Source organism: Pristiophorus japonicus, chromosome 2 (genome assembly GCF_044704955.1).
Source record: "Pristiophorus japonicus isolate sPriJap1 chromosome 2, sPriJap1.hap1, whole genome shotgun sequence".
NCBI lineage: Eukaryota > Metazoa > Chordata > Chondrichthyes > Pristiophoridae > Pristiophorus > Pristiophorus japonicus.
The window spans coordinates 280509949-280523941 of NC_091978.1; the positions used below are offsets into that span (position 1 = coordinate 280509949).

The window sequence follows — 13993 nt, forward strand, 5'->3', positions numbered from 1 at the left end:
TTATCTGAACTTGACAAACGATCAGTTAGATTCATTTCTAATAGAATCACAAGTGCGAATCAACCATCTGAAATGATAAGGATGAGGACAGGATTTGAATTTGTGTTGTCTTGGGTAATGGTATATTAGGGGTTACATTGATAGTTGCAGTGAATGTCTTCGAGTTCAGTAAGTACTGAAGGCAGTTTGAGTGATATCCTTGATGTGGCTTGGGATCTTGCTTTTATGTTTTTTGAAGTTTTAACCTGTTGTATTGCACACCTTGTCAGTGGAAAGTGGTTTCATGTTGAACTGATTGGACAATTTATAGATTACATTTTACCTGTGCCAGTCATTGATGCCCATTGAGAGCCCAAGTGCACAAGGTGCTTTGATTGGCTTTATGTTTGTAGTATGAAGTTGCATTTTTAAATTTTAACAACTGCTTACAACACATGTTTTAGTCGGCCCTTCCTTCGTTTCACTAGTAGTTGAAGGCTATAACACAGACAGCATGTATATGTAAAGCAGTACTTGGCTTGATGATTGTAAGGAGACAACTTAACTCTGTCTGTTTCACGACCTCAAAATTTGTACTTGTCTCATGGGTACCTTCAGCATTTTGGCAGTATAAAGTTATTGGCTGTAAACTTAGATTTCTTTGGAAACTAGATTCAACTGAACTTAGCTGCTTTAGAGCAAAGTGGACCAACATGTAAATGTCGTCATATATCAAGTTTACTAGTGAGGATCATTGCTCATCAGAAATTTCATCTTGCAAAAACAGTATTCTTACTAGGTATTTTATATTTAATTGAATGAAGCTGTTCCAAACTACTTGTTTGATGTGAGAACTTTTATTCCTAAGGGAAGAATGAAAATGCAAATAAATGCATCCTAAAATATTAGCTGTGTTGACCATAAACAGTGTATCTGCTACGGTGCTGGAAAAAAGTGCAAGTGTGGTGAAGTGATGTCGGGCACATAGCTGTTTTGGATGGCATTTACTGTTATACCTTGGTGGTGTGCTTTAATTTGAAACCTTTTCTAATCATTGTCACAGTTGAGTGAAAGCTTCAAAGAAGAAAGTATAAAATGGGAGAAGGCCTTTCAGCCCCTCTAGCATGTTCCACTGGTAATTTAGATCATGGCTGATCTGTATCTTGACTCCATCTTGCATGCCTTGGTTCCATATCCCTTAATACCCTTGCAATACAAAACTTTATCATTCTCAATTGATCTTGCCTCAACAGTTTTTTGGGAAAAATGTGTTCCAGATTTCCACTACCCTTTGTATGAAGTGCTTTCTGACATCTCTCCTGAATTGCCTCGTTCTAATTTTAAGGTTTTATCTCCCTATTCTGGACACACTCACCAGAGGGAATAGTTTCTCTCTGTCTACCTTATCAAATCCCTAATTATCTTAAACACCTCAATTAGATCGCCCCTTAATCTATACTCAAGAGAATACAAGTCAAATCTATGCAACCTGTGCTCAAAATTTAACCCTTTTAGCACTGGTATTCTGGTGAATTTGTGCTGCAACTCCTCCAAATCCAATATAACTATACTTACCATTCCTATCCAGTTTATTTAGATTTTTACGTTCCACTAAAGGGGTGGTAACTTATTTAACTACTGAAGGTCATTGCTATCCATCTCGTCAGTAATTGTAACTCAGTTGCAACTAATAGTTCTTGTATTACAACACCCTCCGTTGAGCGAACAATTCCTGCACAATGTTCAGGCAGTAATGTGCAAGATGTCTGTGTATATAAATATTGGTTTTATCATGCTACTTATTGTTTGTGCTTTGCCTTATGCTGCCAAAACAGTAGTTTGTGGTTAAAATCACTGATGCATGCATTTTGTTCATTTTGAATATGAAATCCATGCCTATGTACTAACTGTATCTAGCCACAGATTTAAATTATTTTAAACTGAGCTTAAACCAATAATTTGAATGCAGGGGAATTAATTAGTTGTGAAATCACCTTTGGTGAGTATACCGGAATTTACATTGTGTAAAAATCCATGCCTAACAATTTAATTGTAGAAGAATTTAGCTAAGGAGTGGGAGTTTGTGAGCATTAATCATGCTTAAATTATTCTGATTATTAAAATTATTCCTTAAATTTTAATCCTGCATTTATGCTGCTGCTACCAGATTGAGACCGGTTACACAGCACTATACTTTGTTTCCATTGACTGGCTCGAACGTCCAATTTTTTTGCCCAGCAGGCAGCTCTGTTACTTGCATATGCTAAATTGTCCTCCGAGCAGTTAAAATTTAAATGTTGAAAGTGCAAACAGATTGCAGAGATAGGGAGGTGCAAGGCCATGGAGGGCTTTGAAAACAAGGATGAGAATTTTGAAATCGATGTTTTGCTTACCTGGGAGCCAATATAGGTCAGTGAGCACGGGTGATGGGTGAGCGGAACTTGGTGCGAGTTAGGACGCGGGTAGCCGAGTTTTGGATGACCAAGTTTAGTAGGGTAGAATGTGGGAGGCTCGCCAGGAGTGCGTTGGAATAGTCAAATCTAGAGGTAACAAAGGCATGGATGAGGGTTTCAGCAGCAGATGAGCTGAGGCAAGGGCGGAGTAGGACGATGTTACGGAGGTGGAAATGGGCGGACTTGGTTGTGCTGCGGATATGTGGTTGGAAGCTCATTTCGGGGTCAAATATGACACCAAGTTGTGAACAGTGTGGTTCAGCCTCAGACATGTTAAGGAGGGTTGGAGTTTGTGGCGGCGACCAAAGACAATGTCTTTGGTCTTCACAATGATTAGCTGGAGGATTAGACTTGATTATGAGATCACCTGCACCAGGATATTGCAATACTTCTCTCTATATTATACTACATTTCTAGCATGGTTGCAAAGAGAAAACTGCTACGCACGACATTAAAGTTGCAATTATATATGAACTTAGTTAACCACATGTTATTTGAAAATAATGTTTATTTGATGCTTTGCAGCATAATGTACATTTTTTTGATTCTTGATCAATGAAGTTAGAAATTGTTTATTAAATGTTACAGTAAGTAATGGCACTGTTTGACATACAGTGGCCCTCTGCTAATTGGTACTTTCCAGGTGGTGGCTGATTAGTGAGAGCTGTTAATTGAAAGTAGTAACACATTGAGAAGAAAATTCTTGGGTAGGAAAACAATTGTCATTCCTATTGTACCATAAACCTCTTAACCAAAAAAAAATGTGCAGTACAAAATTGTGACAAATCTTGTGTATCATCTTGGATAGAGAAACGTTTGCTATTTAGTGATTTTCATGCGTTACCTAAAAGGAGAATCATGGTGTTTGTCTTGTGAAGTCACATCTTAGTTGAGATATAGTTTTGTTGATTTTGTTGTATTTCTTGTGTATCTTCAGTAATACAAGAAAATCCTGTCATGTGCCAGACCCTCTAACGTGAGAGAGAGAGAGAGCGAGACTCTGCATGGGTGAGGGAGCAGTTTACAGCAGGGCGGGGGGCGGTGGGTGGATGGAACTTAGAACAATCACTAAAGTACTAGGCAAACTAATGGGATTAAAGGTGGACAAGTCCCTTGGACCTAATGGCATGCACCCTAGGGTCTTTAAAATAAGTGGCTGCAGAGATAGTGGATGCATTGGTTGTAATCTACCAAAATTCCCTGAATTCTGGAGAGATCAAGCAAGAAACTATAGACCAGTTAGCCTAACAACTGTCATTGGGGAAAATACTAGAGTCTATCATTAAGGAAGTAGTACCAGGACATTTAGAAAATCATAAATGCGGTCAAGCAGAGTCAGCGTGGATTTATGAAGGGGAAGTCATGTTTGACAAATTTGCTGGCGTTCTTTGAGGATGTAACGAGCAGGATGGATAAAGGAGAACCAATTGATGCTGTATATTTGAATTTCCAGAAAGCATTCGATAAGGTGCCACACAAAAGGTTACTGCACAAGATACGAGCTCATGGGGCTGGGGATAATATATTAGTGTGATGAGTGTTTCTGCCTCTACCATCCTTTCAAGACTCCCACCACCCTCTTGGTGAAGAAATGTTTCCTCATCTTCCCTCTAATCCTTCTACCAACTACTTTAAATCTATGCCCCCTGATTATTGACCCCTCTGCTGAGGGAAATAGGTCTTTCCTATTCACTAGATAGTGGTGGGGGTCTGGAACACACTGCCTGAAAGGGTAATCGAGGCAGAAAGCCTCACCACATTAAAAAAAAAACTTGGATGGGCACTTGAAGTGCCGTAACCTACAGGGCTATGGACCAAGAGCTGGAAAGTGGGATTGGGCTGGATAGCTCTTGGTCGGCTGGCACAGACATGATGGGCCGAAATGGCCTCCTGTGCTGTAAATTTCTATGATTCTAAAGTTTTCCTGCCCTGGCAACATCCTTGTAAATCTCCTCTGCACCCTATCTAGTGCAATCACATCCTTCCTGTAATGTGGTGACCAGAATTGCACGCAGTACTTAAGCTGTGGCCTAACCAATGTTTTATACAGTTCTAGCTTAACTTCTCTGCTCTTATATTCTATACCTTGGCTAATAAAGGAAAGTATTCCTTATATCTTTTTAAACTTACTTTATCAACCTGTCCTACATAAGAACATAAGAATTAGGAACAGGAGTAGGCCATCTAGCCCCTCGAGCCTGCTCTGCCATTCAACAAGATCATGGCTGATCTGGCCGTGGACTCAGCTTCACTTACCGGCCCGCTCCCTATAACCCTTAATTCCCTTATTGGTTAAAAATCTATCTATCTGTGATTTGAATACATTCAATGAGCTAGCCTCAACTGCTTCCTTGGGTAGAGAATTCCACAGATTCACAACCCTCTGGGAGAAGAAATTCCTTCTCAACTCGGTTTTAAATTGGCTCCCCTGTATTTTGAGGCTGTGCCCCCTAGTTCTAGTCTCCCTGACCAGTGGAAACAACCTCTCTGCCTCTATCTTGTCTATCCCTTTCATTATTTTAAATGTTTCTATAAGATCACCCCTCATCCTTCTGAACTCCAACGAGTAAAGACCCAGTCTACTCAATCTATCATCATAAGGTAACCCCCTCATCTCCGGAATCAGCCTAGTGAATCGTCTCTGTACCCCCTCCAAAGCTAGTATAGCCTTCCTTAAGTAAGGTGACCAAAACTGCACGCAGTACTCCAGGTGCAGCCTCACCAATATCCTGTACAGTTGCAGGAGGAGCTCCCTGCTTTTGTACTCCATCCCTCTCGCAATGAAGGCCAACATTCCATTCGCCTTCCTGATTACCTGCTGCACCTGCAAACTAACTTTTTGTGATTCATGCACAAGGACCCCCAGGTCCCTCTGCTCCGCAGCATGTTGTAATTTCTCCCCATTCAAATAATATTCCCTTTTACTGTTTTTCTTTCCAAGGTGGATGACCTCACACTTTCCGACAGTTTCATGCACAAGGACCCCCAGGTCCCTCTGCTCCGCAGCATGTTGTAATTTCTCCCCATTCAAATAATATTCCCTTTTACTGTTTTTCTTTCCAAGGTGGATGACCTCACACTTTTCGACATTGTATTCCATCTGCCAAACCTTAGCCCATTCGCTTAACCTATCTAAATCTCTTTGCAGCCTTTCTGTGTCCTCTACACAGCCTGCTTTCCCACTAATCTTTGTGACATCTGCAAATTTTGTTACACTACACTCTGTCCCCTCTTCCAGGTCCTCTATGTATATTGTAAACAGTTGTGGTCCCAGCACCGATCCCTGTGGCACACCACTAATCACTGATTTCCAACCCGAAAAGGACCCATTTATCCCGACTCTCTGCTTTGTGTTAGCCAACCAATTCTCGATCCATGCTAATACATTTCCTCTGACTCCGCGTACCTTTATCTTCTGCAGTAACCTTTTGTGTGGCACATTGTCGAATGCCTTTTGGAAATCTAAATACACCACATCCATCGGTACACCTCTATCCACCATGCTCGTTATATCCTCAAAGAATTCCAGTAAATTAGTTAAACATGATTTCCCCTTCATGAATCCATGTAGCGTCTGCTTGATTGCACTATTCCTATCTAGATGTCCCGCTATTTCTTCCTTAATGATAGCTTCAAGCATTTTCCCCACTACAGATGTTAAACTAACCGGCCTATTAAGTTACCTGCCTTTTGTCTGCCCCCTTTTTTAAACAGAGGCGTTACATTAGCTGCTTTTCAATCCGCTGGTACCTCCCCAGAGTCCAGAGAATTTTGGTAGATTATAACGAATGCATCTGCTATAACTTCCGCCATCTCTTTTAATACCCTGGGATGCATTTCATCAGGGCCAGGGGACTTGTCGACCTTGAGTCCCATTAGCCTGTCCAGCACTATCCCCCTAGTGATGGTGATTATCTCAAGGTCCTCCCTTCCCACATTCCCGTGACCAGCAATTTGTGGCTTGGTTTTCGTGTCTTCCACTGTGAAGACTGAAGCAAAATAATTGTTTAAGGTCTCAGCCATTTCCACATTTCCCATTATTAAATCCCCCTTCTCATCTTCTAAGGGGCTAACATTTACTTTACTTTTCCGTTTTATATATCGGTAAAAGCTTTTACTATCTGTTTTTATGTTTTGTGCAATTTTACTTTCGTAATCTAACTTTCCTTTCTTTATTGCTTTCTTAGTCATTCTTTGCTGTCGTTTAAAATTTTCCCAATCTTCTAGTTTCCCACTTACCTTGGCCACCTTATATGCATTGGTTTTTAATTTGATACTTTCCTTTATATCCTTGGTTATCCATGGCTGGTTATCCCTTCTCTTACCGCCCTTCTTTTTCACTGCAATATATTTTTGTTGAGCACTATGAAAGAGTTCCTTAAAAGTCCTCCACTATTCCTCAATTGTGCCACCGTTTAGTCTGTGTTTCCAGTCTACTTTAGCCAACTCTGCCCTCATCCCACTGTAGTCCCCTTTGTTTAAGCATAGTATGCTCGCTTGAGACACTACTTCCTCACCCTCAATCTGTATTATAAATTCAACCATACTGTGATCACTCATTCCGAGAGGATCTTTTACTAGGAGATTGTTTATTATTCCTGTCTCATTACACAGGACCAGATCTAAGATAGCTTGCTCCCTTGTAGGTCCTGTAACATACTGTTCTAAGAAACAATCCCGTATGCATTCTATGAGTTCCTCCTCAAGGCTACCCCGTGCGATTTGATTTGACCAATCGATATGTAGGTTAAAATCCCCCATGATTACTGCCGTTCCTTTTTCACATGCCTCCATTATTCCCTTGATTATTGCCCGCCCCACCATGAAGTTATTATTTGGGGGCCTATAAACTACGCCCACCAGTGACCCTTTTCCTCTTACTATCTCTAATCTCCACCCACAATGATTCAACATTTTGTTCATTAGAGCCAATATCATCTCTCACAACTGCCCTGATATCATCCTTTATTAACAAAGCTACCCCACCTCCTTTCCCTTCTTGTCTATCTTTCCGAATTGTAAGATACCTCTGTAGGCCACCCTGCAACCATGTTTCTGTAATGGCCACCAAATCATACCCATTTGTAATGATTTGTGCCATCAACTCATTTACTTTATTTCCAATGCTGCATGCGTTTACGGATCTGTCAACATATACTCCAAGGTCCCTCTGTTCCTCCAAACCACTCATTATCCTCCCATTTATTGTGTATTCCCTTGCCTTGTTGCCTCTCCCCAAATGCATTACCTAATTTTTTCGGATTGAATTCCATTTGCCACTTTTCTGCCCAACTGACCAGTTCATTGATATCTTTCTGCAGTCTAAAGCTCTCCTCACTGTCAATCACACTGCCAATTTTTGTACCATCTACAAATTTCTTTATCATTTCCCCTGCATTTGTCTAAATCATTAATATATACTACAAAAAGTAAGGGACCGAATACTGAGCCCTGTGGAACCACACTGGAGACAGCCTTCCAGTTGCAAAAACTCCCCTCAACCATTACCCTTTGCTTCCTACCACTCAGCCAATTTTGGATCCAATTTGCCACTCTCCCATGGATCCCATGGGCTTTTACATTTTTGATCAGCCTACCATGTGGGACCTTGTCAAAAGCCTTTCTAAAATGAAGTGATAAAAGAAAATTTACTATCTCTCGTAGTTTCTAAAACACTGGATATTCCGCTCATATTGAAACAGAATGCATTAATATCATAAAATTCAAACTAATCAGCCACCTTGATTCTTCCTCTCTTATTCCAGATTGTTTAAAGTCACTGTATAGATGCTCAACTCCTGGCTTCATAGCCCTGAGCTGAAGTTCAAATTTATTCCTATTCCTAGGGCTTGAAATTGTACTTGATTTTTAGCAGTGCTAAGATTTTTTTTAAAACTCCACAACTTGCAAGTAATGTTAACATAGTTCTCCAATTTGAGTATTTGAAGGTTTATTTAATGTCTTTTTTTGTATTTTTTTTCAGTGGCTGTGAACCTTCGTACTCCACTGTTCAAAGGTGTATTTGGTGTGTGATATTTTCAATTTCTTTATAGGAATGTGAACCTGACAATCATAGAATAGAATCATAGATGTTTACAGCACAGAAGGAGGCTATTTCGCCCATTGTGTCTGCCGGCCAAAAAAGAGCTATCCAATCTAATCCCACTTTCCAGCTCGTGGTCCGTAGCCTTGTAGATTACTGCACCTCAAGTGCATATTCATGTACTTTTTAAATGTGATGAGGGTTTCTGCCTCAACAATGAGTTTCAGACCCCATCACCCTCTGGGTGAATAAAATTCTCCTCGACTCCCCTCTAAGCCTTCTACCAATTACTTTAAATCTATGCCCCTTAGTTATTGACCACTCTGCTAAGGGAAATAGGTCCTTCCTCTCCACTCTATCTAGGCTCCTCCTAATGTTATATACCTCAATTAAGACTCCCCTCCACCACCTCTAGGCCAAAGAAAACAACCCCAGCCTATCCAATCTTGCCTCATAGCTAAAATTCTCAGTCCATGCAACATCCTCGTAAATCTCCTCTGTACCCTCTCTAGTGCAATCACATCTTTCCTGTAATGTGACTGGAACTGTGTGCTGTGGCCTAATTAGTATTTTACACAGTTAAAGCATAACCTCCTTGCTCTTGGCTAATAAAGGAAAGTACGCCTTTTTAATCACCTTCTGTACTTGCCCTGTTACCTTCAGGGATCTGTGGACTTGCACTCCAAGGTCCCTTTGTACCTCTGCACTTCACTGTCCTACCATTTATTGTGTATTCTCTTGTTAGCCCTCCCCAAATGCATTACCTCGCACAAAAGCAAAATATTGCGGATGCTGAAATCTGAAATAAAAACAGAAAAAGCTAGAAATCTCGGGTTAAGCAGCATCTGAAGAGAGAGAGAGTGTTAACGGGGGGAAAATTGCGGTCGGAGGCTTCCTGCGTACGAATGCCTCCGACCCGACAAAAAATCTACGGAAGTACCTTCTGGTCCTGGAGGAACGTAGAATTCTGGTCGGAGGCCTAGCTTCGCTGCGCAGCGTACGGGGAGATGTCTTCCATGTACTGCTGGAGTCATGTTGGCCTGGACTACCAATCAATGGGGTTAAAAATAAACTTACCTTAATGGACAGGGTTTTAAGTATAAAAATGAGGTTTAAAGTAGACTATACACCTGTTTTTACCAGGCATGAAAGTTTGAAGTATATTTGTTGGGCAAATAGCCCAATCTCTACCACGCGGATGTCCTTCTCTTGGTGATGTGTAGATTCTTTCAGAAGAAATCTTGACAGATTGGAAAATTTTTGGCCCAATGTTTCAGGTCAGTGACGAAGGATTATAGACCTGAAAGGTTAACTCTCTTTCTTGCCACAGATGCTGCTTGACGGTGCTGATTTGCAGCTTTTTCTATTTTTATTTCATTACCTCACACTTCTCCAGATTGAATTCCATTTGCTACTTTTCTGCCCACCTGACCAGTCCATTGATATCTTCCTGCAGTCTACAGCTTTCTTCCTCACTATCAACCACAAGCCAATTTTTGTATCAGACTTGAGTTATCCTGCCTTCTCTGCCGTTTCTCCCCTTCCACTCAATTTTTGAGAAGGGATTAATTTGCTGGCAGAAGTGGACATTATTCAAATGTGAATTCATGCCATCAATATTTTGGCTTCAGTCAATCTTGCTAGTTGAAAATCTTCAATCTTGTTTTTTTGTTTGAATGTCCTTGTTAATTTTCTCCACTTCCTTTTTCTTGAAGGATTTGCTGATGTACAGACCTCTGGGTGTTAACTGTGTTCTGGCACTTCCCTGAAAGTGGGCAGTTAATAATGTGTGTGCCTTGACATTCAATGCTGTCAGTGAACCATGAGGGTGCATCACATTTCAACCATGAGGTGCATCACAGCCAAGCCCGATCCAATCCACACCGGCCGTCCATAGAGACACACTTCCAGCAGGTGTTGCTAGATAGCAATCAAGAGTGAAAGCCATAGTTGATCTTTTCCTCCTTCCCCAACCCAGGAGAGCTAAGGCCAATTTTGGTATTTGTCAGAGCTGAGGCCTATTGTATGACTCCTAACAACTAACTCAGCACAGACATGGGATCAAATCTGGCACCTTCCAGTCTGTATGGCTCAATAATAAATTTGTTAGTACATCAAGGGAGCCATTTTATTTGGTGAAAGCAGCTCAGCTACTTTGAAATAACCTAAACTCAATAGCTGAAGCTTATTCTTTTCAAACCAAACCTACAATCTGTGCCTGTTTCCTATAATTATCTTTCTGAAAGGTATCAATGTGTATAATGCTCTGGTCTTTGAGTTAATCTGGTAATCCCGTCACACTTGTTTTGCAACATTTTTATAATGGCTGGATTGTCACGAATGTTGCCCGCTTATATATTTTTTTAATGACCTCTTTATTTGGAACATTACAACAAATACATTAGCGATTCTACCACTAATACTCATTGGATGTCTCTCTGTTGAAATATCTCAAAGGTTCAAGTCACCTCTTTTTAGTGCTGAAAGTAGCCTGAAATGCCAGTGAGCTAGAAACTGACTTGTGTGCAACATACAAAAATAATTTTCTGTGCATACCAGTATGTCTGACCAGATATGCAGAGCTGCTGTAATTTTTTCAGTAAGAGTGAGTTTGCAATCATTTGCAGTGGGTTATTTTAATGCTGTTTCATGCACCGAGCATAACTTAGAATAAGGCTGTAAATCAAGATGATCAGGACTAGTACACTAGTCTTTCTGCCTGCTGTACTTCAATATCTGTAGGTAGAAATACTGATGCCAGTAAGAAAGTTTGCCTCTCTGACTTGGCTTCTGCAACTTTCTCTCCATTAAGTTTGATTTTACTAGTTAATGCTTTGTTAGATGTCTTGAATGAGAACAGATTCAGTTATACATGCTCTAGAATTGAGTCAAAAATGTGTTGTCTGAAAGACTTGAAACTAAGTAAGCATGTTTGGAATTTCTGTGACTTTAAGGATTGAGGCATGTTTTAAAGTTGCAAGCAATTTGGAATTGTGCCACAGCTAATTATGGGAGGCTAGCATGCTGGATTACTGTGGTTTATAATCCAAAAGATATGTATTTTACTACCATAATTTGTACATGATCAATTTTTCTTGAGTTAGAAGTTTTGAATTTCATTTTGAAATACTCCATCCAGAGCATGTATGTGCCGTGACATGTCTACACTTTGTTTTTAAAATTTGTTCCAAACTACTTTCTTCACTGGAGTAGCTCCAGAATCAATGAAAGTGAGTGAATTCACTACACTGCCAGTACTGGGGGCGAGTGGAAGACTTCAGGCCTTTATGGTGCAAAAGACTGAATATTATTTTGTAAATCTTACTTGAACCACTGTATTTCTGCTCTCGTTGCTAATTGAAATTCTGAAACTCTAAATTCAGTTTTTTTTTTTATTGAGGCTATATTAAAGTGAAAATGTTTATTTTAAAGTAAACTACTTGGACGCTTGACTACTGGTGAATGTATGTTCATGTACAATTGCTTTGACTGTTCTTAATTAGACGTTTTTAGTCACATTTGTAAAGGGAGGAGGGATAGTGTGTAGGTACACTCTTTAAAATTAAGTCTTGTACTTGTGAGAATGATCCTTGAGCAAATGATTGCTTTAATTGTAGTTCCTGGCCAAAATTTGTTGAGTGCCCTTGTACCAAGTGCCAAAATAATACCACTCCTTTAATGGGAGTTTCATTGTATAAAGTTTCACTTGTGACATCAAAAGGCAGAGGTTAATTTCAATTGACTTTTAATCTGTTCACTGTTCTACCAAATATTCTATATTTACCAACTATTTTTGAATCCTCAGTTATTCATCTACAGTAATCAGGCAGGTTATAAAGTGGAGGTCGAGATGATTACAAAGCTCTGATTCAATCATACATGCAATGTCAGCCATGGCTCAGTAGGTAGCACTCTCGCCTTTGAGTCAGAAGATTGTGGGTTCAAGTCTCACTCCAGATACTTGACTACACAGTGCAGCATTCCTTCAGTTCTGCACTGATCAGGTGATTAGCCAAAAATTCCGGCCTTGCCAGGTCAGTACGAAGTGCGCATGGACCCGGCGAGGCCTCGCAAAAGCTGGTATTCAGGGTGAGAAGCGCATACGCCGAAAACTTGCTTTTCCAATCTGTCTATTTCTCTTGACAGATCCTCGGCATCCCTGGAAGAAGGACATTCGCGTGGGAGAGATTGGACTATTTACCCAACTCATGCCCTGCGAACGCCCTTCAAACTTTTACGGCTGGTAAAAGCAAGCGCATAGCTTACTTTTACCAGCGTAAAACATGAGGCTCAATTTTCCCAGGTCATTTGCCGTGCGCTGTTTTTTCTGGCGTAATTATTTAATTCAAAGTTTTCCCCTGAAATCTGCGCCGGCATAACTGGTTTAGTTACGATTTTTCTATGTTGGTTTTTGTTTTGAAGACATAGTACCCTCATGTCTACGCCATTTTTTGCAGATTGCCCAAATTTTTTTTATCCTAGGTCGGCGTATAAGAACATAAATAGGAACAGGAGTAGGCCATAGCCTGCTCCGCCATTTAATACGATCATGGCTGATCTGATCATGGACTCGGGTCCACTTTCCTGCCCGCTCCCCATAACTCCTTACTCCTATATCGGTTAAGAAACTGTCTCTCTCTGTCTTAAATTTATTCAATGACCCAATTTCCACAGTTCTGAGGCTGCGAATTCCACAGATTTACAACACTCAGAAGAAATTCCTCCTCATCTCTGTTTTAAATGGGCGGCCCCTTATTCTAAGATTATGCCCCCTAGTTCTAGTCTCCTTTATCAGTGGAAACATCCTCTCTGCATCCACCTTGTCAAGCCCTCTCATAATCTTATACGTTTCGATAAGATCAGCTCTCATTCTTCTGAATTCCAATGAGTAGAGGCCCAACCTCCGCAACCTTTCCTCATAAGTCAACCCCCTCATCTCTGGAATCAACCTAGTGAACCTTCTCTGAACTGTCTCCAAAGCAAGTATATCCTTTCTTAAATATGGAAACCAAAACTACGCAGTATTCCAGGTGTGGCCTCAGCAATACCTTGTATAACTGTAGCAGGACTTCCCTTGTCCTTTGTCCTTCCTGATCATTTGCTGTACCTGCATACTACCTGTTATATTTAAGGAGGCCTCACAGGCTGGAGAGGCACTAAAAGACTAAAAGGTAATAAAAGACTAAGGTCACACTTTACTTTGAGCTCACAGTATCTGGTCAGACTCTTCATTCATACATAACACTAACCTTTTGTGTTTCATGCACCAGGACCCCCAGGTAGCGCTGTACTGCAGCACTTTGCAATTTTTCTCCATTTAAATAATAACTTGCTCTTCGATTTTTTTTTTCTGTCAAAGTGCATAACCTCACACATTCCAAGATTGTACTCCATTTGCCAAATGTTTTCCCACTCACTTAGCCTGTATATGTTCTTTTGCAGGTTTTTTTGTGTCCTCCTCACACATTACTTTTCCTCCCATCTTTGTATCATCAGCAAACTTAGCTACTTTACACTC

General features: G+C 40.5%; 1 protein-coding gene across 2 annotated transcripts in view; it reads left to right on the plus strand.

The window, feature by feature from the left end:
- The window catches only part of fbxw7 (F-box and WD repeat domain containing 7), a 603096-nt gene that overhangs the window by 1162 nt on the left and 587941 nt on the right, over window positions 1-13993 (plus strand). The window lies entirely within an intron of this gene.